The sequence below is a fragment of the Mirounga angustirostris genome, unplaced genomic scaffold, assembly GCF_029215605.1.
Source record: "Mirounga angustirostris isolate CCGP_5_RB_7025 unplaced genomic scaffold, mMirAng1.0.hap1 SCAF_7, whole genome shotgun sequence".
In the NCBI taxonomy this organism is placed as follows: domain Eukaryota; kingdom Metazoa; phylum Chordata; class Mammalia; order Carnivora; family Phocidae; genus Mirounga; species Mirounga angustirostris.
In genome coordinates, this window is record NW_026991715.1 from 119508240 (window position 1) to 119527832 (window position 19593).

General features: G+C 34.5%; 1 long non-coding RNA gene across 1 annotated transcript in view; it reads right to left on the bottom strand.

Moving 5' to 3' along the window:
* LOC135365432 (uncharacterized) overlaps nt 1-19593 on the bottom strand; it is a 229603-nt gene that overhangs the window by 154493 nt on the left and 55517 nt on the right. The window contains exon 2 of the long non-coding RNA XR_010413285.1: nt 16092-16179. This is a non-coding gene — a long non-coding RNA (uncharacterized LOC135365432). The remainder of the gene's footprint in view (nt 1-16091; nt 16180-19593) is intronic.

The following is a 19593-nucleotide window of genomic DNA, read 5'->3' on the forward strand; positions in this document are numbered from 1 at the left end:
AGCAGCAAAAAGTCTACTTGGACAAGTCAGCAGCCAGAATTGGGGGTGCCCTCTAAGGCAGATTCCTCGTATAACGACACTGTGGTGGGGGCAGCGAGGCTAGGAATGATGGGAAGCTGGGAGAGCTGTTCTTGCCATGAGGACTGAAATAAGGAGTGCTCCTAACTACCAGCATAATCTTCTGGAGTAAAATTTCCTCAAGGCAAGCCACTATGAGTAAGACGGAAGAGACATAAAATGCAAGTTATTTAGACACCTGCTATGGACTGAATTGTATTCTCCCAAAATTCGTATGTTGAAGCCTTAACCCCCAATGGGATGGTATTTGGAGATGGGGCCTTTGGAAGGTAATTAGGTTTTAAATGAAGTCATGAGGGTGGGGTCCTTATGATGAGATTAGTGCCTTTATAAAAGAAGGAAGAGATACTTCTCCCTCTGTCATGTGAGGACACAGTGAGACAGTGGCCAGCTGCAAGCCGGGAAGAGAATTCTCAACAGAATTGCATCATGCTGACACCCTGATCTCAGTCTTCCAGATTCTGAATTTCTGTTGTTCAAGTCACCCACACTACGGCATTTTGTTACGACAGCCTGAACAAACTAATACAACACCAAAGTTAAGTAGACGTTGAAAATGAGAGCTACAGAATATGGATTGAAGAGGCATTACCTATTTTAGAAAGTTAAGGAGGTAATTAAAAATCAATAGTCATAATAAGAATAATTTTAAGAAAAAATATAGTTAAAAGTAATAGTGATTTAGTTCAATAGTAGATTAGTCATAGTTGAAAAATTTCTAAACAGAAAACATATATATTAGGAACTTATCTAGAATGTAACAAAGTTAAAAAATATTTTTTTAAAAAATAGATAAGCTCACTTTAAGAGACAAGAAGGATCAAGTAAGAAGGTCTAACATACGTCTCTTTGGGGGTCCTGAAGCCCAGATATAAGAACAATATCTAAAAAGAAAGACAAATAAAAACAAATCTATGCCTAGACATATTACAATAAAACTGAAAAAGAAAAAGGAAAAAAAGAAGAACTTTAAAACAGTTAGAGTGAATAGATTAAATACCAATGAATGGCAGTTTTCTTCTCAACAGCAACAGTGAAATATGGTTTTCAGTGTTTTGAGAGAAAATAGATGCCAACCTAGAATTTTATTTTCAACTATTTTATCTTTCAAAAATGAGAGTTAAATAAAGACATTTATGGATAAACAACAACAAAAATGTTCTATCTAAAGTAAATTCTGAAAGAAAAGGAAAACAAAACCAGAACAGTCAGAGACTCAGAATGAAGGGTGAACACAAAGGTGGACATATAAATAAAGGTAAAATAAACTGGTTTGCATAGAAAAATTTTAAAAATAGTTCCTAACTTGCAGTGTGAACAAACACAAAACTGAATATAGAACTAAAATATTAAGCAATAATAGTATATAAATTGGAAGGTAGAAAATTAGAGGTAAACTATTCAACAATCCTTTTATTATTTAAGATGGGGATGGGACATCAAGATATGGTGTGATTTTCTATTTCAAATATGCATAGTATAACTATGCTTAAGATGCAGGAAACCACAAAAGAACTTTGTTCCCATCCTAACAGTGAAAACAAGCTGGGCAGAAAATCATAACCTTTCTCAACCTCATCGGAAAGTATTCAGATTAATTAAATCCAAAAGAATGTCAAGCCCCTCCAAAGAGGTACCAGATAAATGAGCTGTTTCCCCTTTGACAGAGTATAACCATGATATAGGTAAGAAGAAACAGGTAAATTCTAACAATTTCTTAAAGGCCAGTTGTGAGTTAATATGACACTTTAGAATAACTGGAAGCCTTAGACACCCAGGAGTTGACACTCATTTACAAACTCATTTCCATGGGCCTCTCTTGCAGATTCAAGAGATAAATGGAGGACCAGACAGGAGAACAGAAGGAAACAAAGTCAGTGATGCAACAGCATGAAACCATAAAACTTCCATGGACCTTTCTCTCTTTTGAAGCAAAAGCCTAGGACAGGAAGGGGGTAGAAGCAAAACTCTTCTGCTTTTGGATGGACAGAAAAATATCCCACTCCCAGGGATCAGGCAAAGATTTACTACTTCCTGGGGAGGAATAGAAGTAAAAGGTCACTGCCCCTGCGAGAGAGGCAACAAAGTCACTCCAATGTAAGATTCTACACTGATACAAAACTGAGATCTGCTGCTGCTGTTGCATGGGCAGGAAATTATTTACCACCCAAGATGCTCACAGCTATGGACAGGATTTGGATACCATGGCCTGAGAAGCATGAATACTAAGAAAACCCTTCTCCCATGCACAGAGTCTGCCTAGTATTGAGGCTGTACCTGGAGAACCAACCTTTGCCCTCAACACAAGACAACCATTGAGCAACAAGCAAAATAACTCTTTTGTGGGAGCGGCAAACATGTAAGAGAGACTCATTCTATTGTGCAAGCATGGATTTCTGAAAGCTGAGGAGTAGGGATACTAAGAAAACCTTCTAATATCTCAGGCCCCACACAGAGAAGCAGCTGACTACCCCTGGAGGAATTTGAAGTCTGGTAAATGGAAAGTAACTATGGCAACAACAACAGCCCAAACAAAGATCAAAACTAATAAGATGGACTCAAAATCTGATAGAAGAAATGGCATATCAATTACTGGATATAAATGCCACACACCTCCATTTTTACTCTTCTTCTAAAAATAATGTCTGGCATTCAATCAAAAGTTATGAGAGCAAAAAAGGCAAGAAAAAAATTATCAAGAGATAAAGTAATCAACAGAATGAAACTTGGAGATAAATGCAATTTTGGAAATATACAACAGAAAATTTATCAAAGCTGTAATTAAGTATGTTCAAGGATCTAGTGGAAATTTGTACAACATGCATGAATTTTAGCAGAATGATTTAAGTATAAAATAGTCCAGTGCAAATACTAGAAATAAAAAAGCATGGTCTCAAAACATAGAGAAACTCTTTGACAAACTACCTAGAAGACTGGACACAACTCAGCCAAGAATTAGTGTGTTTGATAAATCAGCATAAAATATTCAAATTGAAATACAAACAGGAGAAAAGAGTGAATAAAAAAGAAGAGATCATTCAAAGCTGTGAGACAATATAAAATAGCTTGATATATATGTAATTGAAGTCTGAGAATGAGAAGAGAGAACATGGCAAGAAATATCTGAAGACATACTGGCTGGAAATTTTCAATATTAATGATAGGCAACAAGTCACAGATCAAAATAGCTATAAGAACTTCAAACAAAATTAAAATTTTTAAACAACAACAACCTGACACTTTGAGGTCAAACAGCTGAAGATAAAAAATAAAGAGAAAATTTTGAAGGCAGTCATGGTAAGGGAGGATAGCATCACATACAGAAGAACAAATATAAAAATTGTAGTGTATCTTAATTGAGAAACTATGTAAGCCAGAAAACAATACTTTATAATACTGAGTGGAAAAAGAAAAACTTGTCTAAACAGAATGAATATCCAAAAAAATAACTTTCAATAATGATGGTGAACTAAAATCTTTTTTAGGCATACTAAAGCTGAGAGAATTTCATTGCCATCAGACATGTTCAACAAAAAATGGTTAAAGGATGTTCTTCATGCAGAACAGTATAATAAAAGGTAAAAATCTGTATTTACACAAAGAAATGAAGAGCACTAGAAATGGTGAAAAAATTTTGTCCATCATCAAGGAAATAGAAATCAAAACTACTAAGAGATATCACCTCATACCAGTCAGAATAGCAAAATTAACAACATAGGAAACAACAGGTGTTGGCAAGGTTGCAGGGAAAGGGGAACCCTCTTACACTTTTGGTGGGAATGCAAACTGGTGCAGCCACTCTGGAAAAGAGTATGGAGGTTTCTCAAAAAGTTAAAAATAGATCTACCCTATGACCCAGCAACTGCACTACTAGGTATTTACCCAAAGGACACAAAAATACAGATTCAAAGGGACACATGCACTCCAATGTTTATAGCAGCATTATCAACAATAGCCAAATTATGAAAAGAGCCCAAATGTCCACTGACTAATAAATGGATAAAGAAGATGTGATATATATGTATATATAATGGAATATTATATTACTCAGCCATCAAAAAGAATGAAATCTTGCCATTTGCAATGACAAGATGGAGCTAGAGAGTATAATGCTAAGTGAATTAAGTCAGCCAGAGAAAGACAAATACCATTTCACTCATATGTGGAATTTAAGAAACAAAACAGATGAAACTATGGGAAGGAAAAGAAGAAAGCCAAACCATAAAACAGACTCTAACTATAGGGAACAAACTGATGGTTACTAAAGAGGAGGTGGGTGAGGGGAATGGGTGAAATAGGTCATGAGGATTAAGGAGGGCACTTGTGATGAACACTGGGTGTTGTATGTAAGTGCTGAATCACTAAATTCTACTCCTGAAACCAATATTACACTATATGTTAACTAACTAGAATTTAAGTAAAAATTTGAAACAAAAAATATATATATATGGTTTCAGTCTTATTTTTTTTTTTTAAGATTTTATTTTTATTTATTTGAGAAAGAGAGAGAGTGCACATGAGCGGTGGGGAGGGCAGAGAGAGAGGGAGGAGCAGACTCCCTGCTGAGCAAAGAGCCCGATGAGGGGCTCAATCCCAGGACCCCAAGATCATGACCAGAGCCAAAGCCAAATGCTTAACTGACTGAGCCACCCAGGCGCCCCTGGTTTTTGTCTTATTTTTGATGACTTCAAAAGATAATATACTATCTATAGCAAAAATTGGAAAAAAAGTATTATGGAATTTATAATATAGAGAGAAGTAAAATTTATAACAAAAATGCACAAAGGATGGGGGAAATGAAAGTATACTCTTATATGGTTATTATAAGTAAAATAACATTATTAAAGGTAGACTGACATAAATTAAAGATGTATATCATAAACAATAGAGCAATCATTTAAAAACTTAAAAATAAATACAACTAATAAGCCAAATAGTGACATAAAAATGACTGTAAAAGTGATCAATTAATCCAAAAGGTGGTCGGAAGACAAAATAAAGAGAAAAAGGGTAAGAAATAGAAAATAGCAATATGGTATATGTGAATCCATAGTTATAGTTGGAGACCTCTACATTCCTCTCAGTAGTTAAAACATGTAGACATGTAGACAAAAACTATAAATGGTGTAGAAGAGCCAGACAACATTATCAACCAACATGATCCAATAAGCATTATAAAACACTTAAACCAATAATAGCAGAACAAATATTCATTTCGAGTGAACACAGAATAGTCATATAAATAGCTTAAGAAAGAATCAGTGAGCCTGCAAATAGGTAAGTAAAAACCTCCCAAAATAAAATGCTGTAGTAGGTTGAAGACTGGGGCCCCAAAAGATATTCCAAATCTTAACTCCCAGAACTTGCGAATGTGACCTTATTTGGTAAAAGGGTCACTGCAGATGTAATTAAAGATAATAAAGTGAAATCATCTTGGATGTAGAGTGGGCCCTAAATCTTTTCCTTATTAAAAAAAAAAAAGGCAGGCTATTTGAGAGACAGGGGAGAGGGAGATAATAATGTGGAGGCTGAGATTAGAATAATGCATCAAAAAACAGAAGAATAACAAAGATTGCCAGCAGCCCCCAAAAGCCAGAAGAGGCAAGGGAAGATTCTTCCCTAGAACCTTTAGAGAGAATGCAGCTCTGCTGACACCTCAGTTTTGGACTTTTGGATCCCTGAACTACTAAAAAATATAGTTCTGCTGTTTTAAGCTCCCAAGTTTGTGGTAATTTGTTACAGCAACCCTAGGAAACTAATAAAAATGCAAAGAGAAAATAGTGGGGTGGGGGACAATGACAACCAAACATCCAGGAAATTTTTGAAACATAACATATGCATAATTGGAATACCATAAAGAGAAGAAAAAGAGAATAGAGCAAAACACATTTGAAATAATAATGGCTTAGAAATTTCCAAAATTCATGGCAAACACCAAATCACAGATTCAGGATGCTCAGAGAACACTAAGCAGAATAAATACCAAAAATCTACACCTTGGCATATCTTATTCAAACTGCAAAAATTTGAGTGTGACAATTTTGAAAGAAGCCAGGTGGGGAGACTCTTTTCCACAGAGAAATAAGGATAAGAATTATACCAGATATCATATCAGAAACAATGCAAGCAAGAAGAGAGTGTAATTAATATTTAAATTAAATTAAATTAAATTAATAATTAAATTAAAACAAAAACTAAGCTAGAATTCTATGTCATGTGAAACTATCCTTCAAAAGTATAGGAGAGTCCTAGTTAATTCAATAAAACATAACAGGAAATAAAAGTATACAGATTAGGAGGAATAAAAAAAGTGTTTGTTGATAGAGGGCATGATTATCTGTGTAGAAAATTTGAATCAACACCAACAACAACAAAAACCCTGGAACTTACAGGCAATAACAGCAAGTTTGCAGGACACAAGGTTAACATACAAAAGTCAATTGCTTTCCTATATATCAGCAATGAACAAATGGAATTAGAAATTAAAAACACAACACCATTTATATTAACATCACAAAATAAAATATTTAGCTATAAATCTACAAAAATGCATTAGATCTATATGAGAAAAACTACAAAATTCTGCTAAACAAAAAAAAAAAAAATAAATATAGATAGTCCATGTTCATGGATATAAAGACTCTTTAAGATGTCAGTTCTTCTCAATTTTATCTATAGATTCAGTGCAATCCCAACCAAAATCTCAGCCAGTTATTTTATGGCTATCAGCAAAATGATTTTAATATTTACATGGAGAAAATGACTCAGAATAGTCACACAAATTTAAAGAAGAACAAAGTGGGAGGACTCATGCTATCCGACTTACTGTAAAGCTACAATAATCAAGACAGGGTGGTATTGATGAAGAATAGACAAATACATCAATAGAACAAAATAAAGAGTACAGAAATAGACACCCATAAATATAGCAAACTGATCTTTGACAGAAGAGCCAAGGCAATACAATGGAGCAAAGATAGTCTTTTCAACAAATGGTATTGGAACAGCTGGAAAGTCACATGCAAAAAAAATGAATCTAGACATGGACCTTACACCCTTCATAAAAATTAACTCAAAATGGATCATAGACCCAAATGTGAAATACAAAACTATAAAATTTCTAGAAGATAACACAGAAGAAAATCTAGATGATCATGGTTATGGCGATGCCTTTTTAGATACAACACGAAAGGCATGACCCATAAAAGAAATTATTGATAGCTGGACTTGATTAAAATTAAAAACTTCTGTGAAAGACAATGTCAAGAGAATAAGATGAGACACAGATTGGGAGAAAATATTTGCAAAAGATGTATATGATAAAGAACTATTATCCAGGGGCACCTGGCTGGCTCAGTCAGTGGAGCATGTCACTCTTGATCTTGGGGTTGTGAGTTCAAGGCCCACATTGGGTGTGGAGATTACTTAAAAATACAATTTAAAAAAAATGGAACTATTATTAAAAATATACAAAGAACCCTTAAAACTCAAGAATTAGAAAACAACTTGTTTTATAAACACGCAAAAGATCATAATAGACATCTTACCAAAAAAGATATAAAGATGGTAAATAAGCATATGAAAAAATATTTCACATGATATGTCATCAGAGAAATACAAATTAAAACAATGAGATACTATACACACCTATTAGAGTGGGCAAAATCCAGGACACTGACAACACCAAAAACTGGAGAGGATGTGGAGCAACAAGAATTCTCCTTTACTGCCAGCAGGAATACAAAATAGTACAGCCACTTTGAGAGACAGTCGGGTGATTTCTTACAAAACTAAACATGCTCTTACCATCGGATCCAGCAATTATGCTCCTTTATATTTACCCAAAGGAGTTGAAAACTAATACCCACACAAAAAATCTGCATATTGATGTTTATAGCAGCTTTATTCATAATTGCCAAAACTTGGAAGCAACCAAGATGTCCCTCAGTAGGTGAATGGATATAAATAAATAGGAATGAAATGGAATATTATATTTTTCAGTGCTAAAAAGTAATGAGCTTTCAAGCTATGGAAATACATAAAGGAAACTTAAATGCATGTTACTAAGAGAAAGAAATTAATTTGAATTAGCTACATACTGTATGATTCCAATTAGCTCTATACTATATGATTTCAAGTATATGATATTCTGTAAAAGGCAAAACTATGAAGATAAGTGAAAGGATTAGTGGTTCCAGGGGTTGGGGAGGAAGGGGCAAGGGATGAATAGGCAGAGCACAGAATATTTTAGGACAGTGAATATACTATGTCTGATACTATAATGATGGATATATGTCATTGTACATTTGCCCAAACCCATAGATTCTATGACATCAAGGGTGAACCCTAAAGTAAAATATGGTCTTTGGGTGATAATGGTGTATCAATGTAGGTTCATCAATTTTAAAAAATGTACCACTCTGATGGTAGATGTTGATAATGGGGGATGCTATGCATGTATTGTGGGTAGAATTTATTTGGGAAATCTTTGTACCTTCCTCTTAATTTTGCTGTGAACCTAAAACCAACTGACCTAAAAAATAAAACCTTTTTAAAAAAACTTTCTCAGATAAACAAGAACAGAGAAAATTCATTACCAGCAGATATAGTACCAGAAGTTTCTCAAGGAGAAGGAAAATAATATAGGTCAGAAACTCAGATCTACATAAAGAAAGAAAGAGTATCAGGAATGGAATCAATGAAAATAAAGTCTTTTTTTTTTTCATATTCTTAATCCATATGTGACAGAATTTCAAGTTAATTAGCATAAGAATAATTAAAAAGTGTATAATTCCAAGTCAGTAAAGAAAAAAAAGAAGTGGAAGGAAAAATAACTAAACTATAATAATTTTAAAAGGAGGGGCAGCTGGGTGGCTCAGTCAGTTAAGGGTTTGCCTTTGGTTCAGGCCATGATCCCGCAGTCCTGGGATCGAGCCCTGCACTGGGCTCCCTGCTCAGCAAGGGAGTCTGCTTCTCCCTCATCTTTTGCCCCTCCCCCTGCTTATGCATGCTTTCTCTCTCTCACTCTCTCTCTCTCTTGCTCACTCTCTCTCTCAAATAAATAAATAAAATCTTTAAAAGATAATTTTAAAAGGAAAAAAGTAATAAAGGACAAAATGGAAACAGAAAAATAAGGCAAAGTAGAAATTTTTAAGTAAATTATTGTAAACAAGTCCATATAAATTATCACAATAAATATAGGTAGAATAAACTTTCTGGTTAAAAGAAAGGTATTTTCAGATTGGATTATACATATAAAATTTAGCATTATTTACAATTTAAGTACAAAGAAGGGTTGAAAGTTAAAAGACTAAACAAAAGATATCAAGAAAATGCTACCTAAAGTAAAGTGGGTATATCTACCTCCCCAGAGGTAGCTAAACTATAAGATTTGAGGGCACTGTCCTCCAGACTGCCAAGTCTGCCCAAGATTTCTAAAACCAGCTGTGAGTTTGGGGCTCCCAAATCCATACTTGGTTTCCATAATGTGCTAGAACCCACAGAATTCACCAGGAGCTATTACACTCATATGTATAATTTATTATAGGGAAAGGATACATTAAAATCAGTGAAAAAAAGAGTCACACAGGGCAGAATCTAGGCAAGTTCCAAATGCAAAGCTTTGATTGTCATCAGGACATATTACCCTACAGCACTGATGTGTGACAATATGCATGGAGTATTGCCAGCCCAGAATTTCATCTCATCTTTGGTGTCCAGAGTTTGTTTGTTTGTTTTTTTTAAGATTTTATTTATTTACTTTAGAAAGAGAGAGAACATGAGCAGGGGGAGGGGCAGAGGGAGAGAGAGAATCCCAAGCAGACTCCCCCACTGAGCATAGAGTCTGATGCAGAGCTTGATCTCAGGACCCTGAGATCATGACCTGAGTGGAAATCAAGACTCCAAGGCTCAACCAACTAAGCCACCCAGGTGCCTCTGGTGTCCAGAATTTTTACTGGGGCTCCATTACCTAGGCATGAGTACTTGAGTGATTTTGCAAGTGCTTGAACTGACTCTCTAGGCCTTCCTCATAATATTTGAAGAAAACAAAAAATAAAAGCCCCAAAGTTAAAAAATAAATATCAGAGCTGAAATCGATGCAAAAAAAATACATAAACTTAATAGCAAGCTTAATCATACAAGAGTTCTTTTTTTAAAAAATGCAATTTATATAAATCTTCAGTGTGATTAATTAAAAAGACAACAGATGAATAAATAAATGTTAAGGAAAAGCATAAACAAATGTTAAACTTTTAAAAAGAATAGGCAAATACTGTCAATAAATCTATAGTAATAAATTAAAAAACAAAGTAGATAAACTGATTTTTAAAAAGTCTGAGTATTCTATAACTATAAACATAAATTCACAATTATGAATCTTCCCATAGAGCAAATATCACTCCGATAATTTTACAAGTGAGTGTTACCAAATTTTCAAAGAACAGATTCTTCTAATCTAACTTCTTACAGAAAATAGATTAAGGAGGAATCCTCTCCATTCCATTCTATAAAGCCAATATATAACAATATAACTCTGATAACAAAATTAGATATCTAAATTAAAAATGTGAAAACTAGAGATCCACCTCATTCATGAATATTATCAACATAATATTTCCAAAAAAATTGTGTGTAAAGAAGCAATACATGGCAATTAAGTTATATCTATCCTGGAAATGCAAGGAAGATTTAATATTAGAAAATCTATAAATGTGGATCACTACCTTAACGGATTGAAGGAAAAAACATCATCTCAGTAAAGTCAGAAAAGAAAATACACTTGAGAAAATTCAGCACATTCATGATTAAAAAACAAACAAATAAACATAATGTAAGGGAATATCCTTAACCTAAAAAAGATAAATAATCATCCAAAGAGTTCCTCAAGGCAAGGAATTTTATTCGTAGGTATTATCTCAAGTGCCTAAAATAAGGACTGGCAAATAATACTTATTTAAAAAATAAATAGGGAAATGTAAGAAGCTTGCTGCTGTTAGAGGTTTTCTCCAGAAAGAAACATTAACTGAGGAACCAGATGAAGATACTCACTATTATTACTTTAGTCGAATGTTGTGTAGAACGTCTTAGTAAGTGCAATCAGAAAAGGAAAAAATCTTAAAATCACAAAACTTGGAAAGGAGGAACTAAAACTCCATTTGCAGATTATAGACTTTTACACATAGAAAACACTTAAAACATCTAGATTAACCCCAAATAATGAGTAAATTAATATTTAACATATGATGCTTAGATATCAAAACAAATTCCAGATGAATTAAAGAGTTGAATGTGAAAAATGAAAACATAAAGTAGAAATACAACTTTAGGTTCATATAAAAAGGGAATTGCTTCCTAAATATAAGACCCAACAAGAGCATACAAAAAATCAGTATTTCTTCCTTCCACAAAAATGTAATTCTTCTGTAAATCAAAAATACCATATAAAAACCAAGGCAAATACCAAAACGGGAAAATATTTGAAGTGTTTTTTTCACAAACAATTCAAAAGGACTGTAAGAAAAAGGACAAAAGACAAAACAGGCTGCTCACAGAAATTTAAATGGATACAAACTTATAAAAAAGATTCAGCTTTGTTAATGAGAAAAAACAGAAGGCAAGTAAAAATTTATGTTTTTATATTTTTGTCAAACAAATTAACACTGTTGAGTCATATAGTATGTAAAACTGGTTTAGTCTTTCTACAGAACAACTTGGTATTGACCTTAAAATTGTTCAAACATTCCTTAAAACATTAATTTTATCTACGTGAAGAATACAGGCTTTGGAATGGGTCAGTCCTTGTTTCAAATTCGGACTTTAACTCTTACTAGTTTTTTGACCCTGAGTATATAAAATAGGAAATTAATACCTACCTCACAGGTATTTTGTGAGAGATAAATAAGCTAATGTTTATGAAATGCTTAGTTCAGGGTCAGACCTATAGAAATTGCTCAATAGTCATTAGCATTATTAATTTTGAATTAAGAGTTATCTTAAGATCATTATGAGGGATAGGCTTTAAAATGCACTTTAATAGTCAATAGAGAATAAATATCTAATAATTGACAAATGAGCTAGATATATAAAACAGGTGACAATTAAATAGCTTAGAAGAGCTATTTTGTAGTCATTAAAATAAGGAATATTTGTATTGTCATATTAATTAGAAAAACACACTTGTAATTATAAGTCCAAATTTCAGTATATTTTAAAGTGTGCATGTACATGTGTAACTCATTTGAAAACCTGATGTGGTGAGGTGGGTAGGGATAGTCATTAGCATTTGTACTGATTTTGGGTTGTGAGATTTCTTATTCATACGTTGGGTTTTTTTTCCCCAAACATTAACACACATAAAATATTTCTTTTATAAACAAAGAAAGGCAATACATATGCAATAATTATACCTAAAAATAATCCTTTTAAGATCTGTCATTACATTTCTTTGTGTCTTTTGGCATAAATATTTTAACTGGCTGTGATTCATCACTTATTTTTCTTTTGTAGTATCACCTTACAGGGATAAACTTTCTGCTTGTTCCTGTGATACCAGACACAGACAGGGAGTCATTAAGCAAGTAACTTTGTAAAGATACTGTATCCTGGATTTAACATTTACTCCCATGACAGAATTATTCATGGGATTTAGCAGAGGAGGATCAATTTAGGTGAACTGATATTACTTAGAGTAAAGCTTCAATAAGTTTTCAGCCATTTCTCTGTAATTCTGGTGTACAAAATTATTTAAATGTTCTCTCATTTACGTTTTAAGATCCAATCATAAAAATAAAAAAAATTAAATGTTGGATAGAACAATATTTAATACCTTCATGCCCCTTCAAAAATATCTCAAAGTATATTCCTTCAGGCCAAGATTTTAAAGAAAAATGTCTGCCTTTTAGTTCATTGAATTTATTAGAACACCTTCGTTTTTACTTTATGACTTGTATGGGGCTGAGAATACAATGGTGAGTGTGAGTGGAGAGTTCCTGCCCATGGGAATTTTTTTAGTCCAGAAATCAAACCAATAGGACATTCAATGTAGCTCAGAAAATGATAATATCCTTCCCTCAGGAGATCTAATAGTATTCACCTCCTGTATTAAAGCGGTGATTCTCAAAGTTTAGAAGGCATAAGAATCAGAGCTTGTATAACATGGAGATGCCCAGCCCCGTCTCCAGAGGCTTTGATACGGTAGATCTGAAAAAAAAAGAACTATGAGTCTGCAGATTTAATAAGAATTTAGGTATTTCTGACATAGATAATCTGCATTCCACACTTTGGAAAACATTAGCATTTGATGTAATCAGCACTTCTGAACTTTGCAAAAGTAGGAAGAGTTTGGACCTGCTTTCAAATTTCTGAAAGCTCTTTCTGGTTTCCTGGAATGATTAAACAACAATTGTAAGATTTAGATATAAATAGAACATTACATAATTTAATGTATAATTTAAACTATTATACCTAAGTGGTTGGTGTACCCACCTTGCTGGTGATTATACAACGACAAGAATGTCTCTGATATAAACTGAATGGTTGTGCCCCTACCATCAACCCCAAATTTATATATTAAAACCTAATGCCCAATGTGATAAAATTTGGAAGTGGGACTTTGGGGAGGTAATAGGTCAGAGGGTGGATCCTTCATGAATGGGATCCATCCTCCCATGAAAGGTCTCATGCCTGAGAGCTCCCTTGCCCCTTCTGCCATGGGAAGACATAAAACGTTGGCTACCTATAAACCAGGACGTGGGCTCTCACCAGACACTGAATTTGCTGTGGCTTTGATCTTGGATTTCCTAGCCTTAGAACCATGAGAAACAGTGTTTGTTGTTTACAAGCCACCCAGCCTATAGTATTTTGCTATAGCAACTGGAACAGACTAAGGCCGCATCTGACTCACCTTTTGAATGCAGCAGAAACCCACAGTGTCTGAGGTCAGAGTTGATTCATACTACCAAACACTGAAAAATCCAGCTGTGCACTGGGTTCTTCAAACAACTTGAACTATTTTTCAAACCTTTTGGATTCGGTAAAACTAAAAACTCATTTTGCCAAGCACTTTCACCCTTATTTTTAAACCCATGTGTATTTTAAGAGAAATTTAATCCATATGTTTCTGATTCATTTACACTTAAATCATCAAAATGTTGTTTTGTAAGAGCTATTTGATGTCCAAGGTTTTCTGAGCTTTGTAAACCTCTTCTTGTCTTAGAAACAGAATGCTGTGTTGTGTCAGAGGTTTGAGTCCTGGTTGAAATGCCAAAACCAGGAGGTTTCAGTGGGTTCCTCATTTACCCCATTTACTTCCTCTTTCGATCAGTGATCAACACAAAACAAGACCAAACCCTAGAGGCTGGTTGATACTATTCTCACTTTATCATGACACCCTTTTTCTCTCCCTGTTGTAGGAATGTACTGAAGGGTTTGAAGTTTTGTTTGGGTTTTATGAAGCTTCTCCAATAGGATGATTATACAAGGTTTCTATAACCTTGGGGATTGCTCACTCAAAGCTGTTCAGTTACAATGCAAAGCCAAAAACATAGACTTTTGAAATTTAAAACATATATTCAGACAGAAAAACCAAGCAGTTTACATTTCAAGAGGGACTCAATTCTTTTCAAGGTGTCATTCTATCTTTCCATTTTTAACTTCTTAATCAACAACAGAAATACATTTAGAAAAGGAAAATTGTTAACTGGCACCTCTGTAATTTTTATTTATAAAAATTATGATCATTAATTGCAAAGTATCAAATATAAAAATTCAATAAAAACATATTTTCAAAATTATTTCCACTCAATGATTATAATAACTTAGCAGGCTTTGAGGAAATAATACAGTGCTTTAAAATTATTTAATAATCAGTTTTAAGGGCCTTGTAAAACACATTGCATTATGTGTTACATGAGCGATGAAGCACAAATACATCTTAAAATAATTAAGGATACAATTTTCTTCCAGTCATTTATTGTTTTTTTTTAAAAAGTACTTATAAAATACATCATAAAGTATTACCCCAGATTTTAAACTTTTGGTTTACAGAACATCCTGCTTCTTGTTTTTGAGACACTTCACAAGAAAAAAAATCAAGGTCACTCAACTTGCGGTTTGGAGTCCTACAGGTTTTTAATTTTTCTTCTCTCTTTGGCTGAACTTTTTGATAAAAATGAGACACTGGAGATTGTGAAACCTGAATGGATTTCATCCTTGAGTTTTGCATTTTAGTTACCCTTGTAACCTTGACTTTCAAAAAGCTTGATGGATACTGTTAGGGCTTCGACCAATTTTAAGTGTTTGGTTTTATGATTTTTCTTTAATTGCTTATGTAACCTGCAGCCTTCTCCTATTCATTAAAATGGTTTTGCAAATAACTTAAGGCTTGTTGCTTTGACAAATAAAAACCAGGCTTATTATTCTGTCTATAATTGAACAATAATTACAATGTTGATTATCTTTTGTTGGGCTTGCTTAATAACGCCCTAAGTAGTTTAGTGGGATTTATAGCTTCCAGGATTTGAACAAGAGGTCACAGAGGTCTTTACTTTTTGCCAGCTGACCTTTTGTTTGAGTTTAAATTAACTCAATTTGTGCTGCTTTTTATATCTGCTCTCAAAAGTCAGGTCTGCAAAGTACATTATATAGAAATCTACAGGTGTCTAATAAAGCTATTTTTATGTTTTATTAAAACTTTATTTAAATATCTCGGTGATTTAAAGAGAAGATGAACTGATGTTTATCACTGCAAACACAGGAATGTAAATGACAGAACAGTTAGATCTGCGATATACTTCAATGAATATTAAACTGTTCTCTACAAACTCTTAGAAATATTGATTGTTGAAACAAGGCTTTTTTTTTCTATGCACCTTTCTGATACTCTTAAATAAGGCTATAACTATGTTCTTTTTTAAAACAAAAACAAGTTCATAATGATACTTAAATCTGGTAATTATAAGCAACTCTAAACGTTTGATTTAAAAAAAATCCTTGTCTTCCTCCTGTATTCTTACCTGCTTAGCCTGTGGAACGGGAAAAGAGGACTTTTTCCTAATTAGCTCTAGGATTCATCCACCACTGTGTTGAGCATCTGCCATGTACCTGGTTTTAGAGATAAAGGAAAATTGGTCTCTGCTGTCCATGAGTTCAGGCTCAGACAAGAATATTGTTTTATCCTTTCAGCCTATATATTTCCCTAGACATTGATCCGAGTGTTTTCTGTTCTATTACATAGCTTGGGTCTCCTGGGACAGGTTTTATAAATATTTATAATTTTTTGTAGAGGAGAAAGCAATATTTGACTTTGTTATTTTCTTCCAAACTCCGTGGCTCTTCCCTGACTGAACAATACCACTTCCCAGTGAGGGCCAATACTTTTTTGGATGCTTAGGTCTGACATGTCTGTTCAAAAATCAGCTTTTACCCCAGTTACCATCATCAACAATCACCTCCTGCTGAGACGGGCATAACATTGTTTTCACTGTAGTGAATGTGCAATACTCTGACCCCAATGGTATGATGTTTGCTCAGACAGCTTCAAATACAAATGTTTTTAACAGACAGTGTGAGATGAAAAAGTATGGTCTAAAGGGTTCTGGACTTGGAATCAAATGTTTTAGCATCAGTTTTACTAATTGCAGGTAGGGGACAATTTCCACCTCTAAACCTGTGACCTTATCGGCAAAATGGGGGGATAATACTTATCTCACCAGTTTTTGTCTGGTTTTAGTGAGGAATAAGTGAGATTCATATAGGTGATAGTTTAAGGTACAATGTCTAGCATACAGAAAGCAATCATTAAATATTAATTGGATCAAAGCAGAAGCAAAGTATCTACCATTCCTTTAAGCAAGGAGTGTCATGCACTCAGCTGTTTCCTGGAAAATAAAAATGACTAAGATGGCATTCCTGCTCTTGAAGAGCTCAGTTATATTTACTTGAGAACTAGGTAGTTTCCGTATTATTTGATCATCTGTCACAAGCTTCATCTACCACAGCTTCCTCCATCCAGCTGGCTCAGATCAATGGAGAGGACTATTGTTGTCAATCCGGATAAAGAATTAGCTGCCAACAACCCATTTGCATTTGTTCTCTGTCAATCAAGAGATTAGGCTCCAGAACTCTTACACAGGATAAAAAATATTTCCTAAGAATAAAAAAATTTTTTTTTTCTTATGGAAAAACAGTACTAGTTCTACTAATTATTTTCTGGGTAGGTAGTACTTGGGCAAATCTCTTCCTGTGTCTATATTTCTCATTTGATAAAGAATAGGTTAGACCACATAGCTGCTAAAATCCCTTCTAATTCCAACAGTCTCTTTTTTATGACTCAGGCTTCTAGCTTTTGAAAAAATGAATCCTTCCAAGATAGGTGAGTGGAGAAGACAAAACATTGTATTTAAAAAGTTGAGAATAGCTACAGTGTTGGCGTCAGTGCTCTAAATGATAAGCCTTAACTAGTATCATCTGAGAATGGAAAGTAGCAACACATGTCTTTAAATTCTTTTCATGCTGCTTTGTGCTGAGTTGTGGGTGATTACAGTGGTTTAGAGCATTTTCATCTTTTTGGTTGCACATCTCATGCCATGTTCATGCCTATTATGAGTACTTCTAATATTACAGTGCATTCCAGCTCTGCAACTTATAATATATGTGACTTAGACAAAATATTTAACTTTTAGAACTTCAAAATTTTTTGCTTCTATAAAATAGAGCTAATAATACCCAACTAATAAGACTTTTAAGCCCTTAACACAGTGCCCAACAAGAACCCAATAAAGTTTGTATATTCAATTAAGAAATTAAAATATCTGGGGCGCCTGGGTGGTTCAGTCGGTTGAGCGTCTGCCTTCGGCTCAGGTCGTGGTCTCAGGGTCCTGGGATCGAGCCCCGCATCACGCTCCCTGCTCAGCGGGGAGCCTACTTCTCGCTCTCCCTCTGCCTGCCACTCCCCCTACTTGTGCTCGCTCTCTCTCTGTCAGATAAGTAAATAAAAACTTAAAAAAAAATTAAATATCTATGTATATCTTGGCATAGAGTTATTGACTTTAAACATTCATTCAAATATTTGATAAGCCTACCCTATACATACACACCTCATTAGAAAAGGCTAAGAAAAAAAGGCTATATTCCTTTTGCTAAAAAAGCTTATAATCGGGGTGCCTGGGTGGCTCAGTTGTTAAGTGTCTGCTTTCAGCTCAGGTCATGATCCCAGGGTCCTGGGATTGAGCCCCCCATCGGGCTCCCTGCTCCGCGGGAAGCCTGCTTCTCCCTCTCCCACTCCCCCTGCTTGTGTTCCCTCTCTCTCTGCCTCTCTCTCTCTCTCTCTGTCAAATAAATAAATAAAATCTTTTAAAAAAAATTTTAACTAAAAAATAGCTTATAATCTATCTCAGAAAACGAGACATAAGAGTCAAGACAAGTTGAATAGCTGTTATAAGAGATTTGACAAATACTGTTTTATAGTTGCTATAAGAGATTCCATAAAACAATATTTGTTAAATAGCAAATTAGTGGCAAGATAATATTTATAAATGGATTCAGAGATAGGAGACATCACTGTTAGAGAAGTCTGTGTGGAGAAGATGACAATTAAACCAGGTTAATGTGAATTGCCCAAATTGGTGCAAAATGAGAGAGAATTATTGCCTACGCCAAAGGAAAAGTTTTCAGGAAAACATACATAACATCCTATATGCATATATGTATGCATACACACATATGAATACATATACACACAAAAGAAATTATTTTAGGATAAGTTATGTAAATCACTGAGCACAGTGCCTGACCTGTCATCAAACAGATAATTGTTACTTCTTATTGCAGAAGCCATGAGTTTGTAGCCCATCAGATAAATTAAGTCCACATACATATTTTCTTTAGCCACATCTTTTTTTCCCCATAACACATGAGCCAGCTTTTAAAAAGTGGAGGATTTCATAATTAAAAAGAAAAAATCTGAGTCTCTGGTTTCTCTTGAAAAGTCCTGAAGATTTGCTATAACTGAGCCTGCATTTCCTTCACACCAGTCTACTGGGACTGAATAGTTGCAGCTGCTTCCTTTAAACTTGACCTCAATCACTAAGGTCTCCACCAACTCACTAGGTGCTCTCAGATGTACTTATACCCAGTGCATGCACTGACTACCACCTTGTGGAGTTTGGCATTTGCAACCCCTCAAACCCTGGAAGGAAGCTCCATTTGCTCCAGTCTCCTGGGGGAGGAGAGACCCATCATGGCGGACCCATCAAGAAACCACCCGGGAGGTGAGTGATCAGGGAAACTAATCTCTTTCAGAGTAGACCCATGAGATGACTTATGGTTTTTCTCAGCACTTTAAGTTCTGAAGGGCTAAATATGTGGCTCAGTGAAAAGATTAGCTGGTTCTAATCTAAGTCTTGAGGGGGGAGGTTGCCTTTCTGTTGCCATTTGGTCCCCTCACGAAAAGCAGTAAGGAATTGAGTGCAGAAGTCCTGGTGAGAAAAAGACTTTTAGAGGGAACGTACTTAGGTA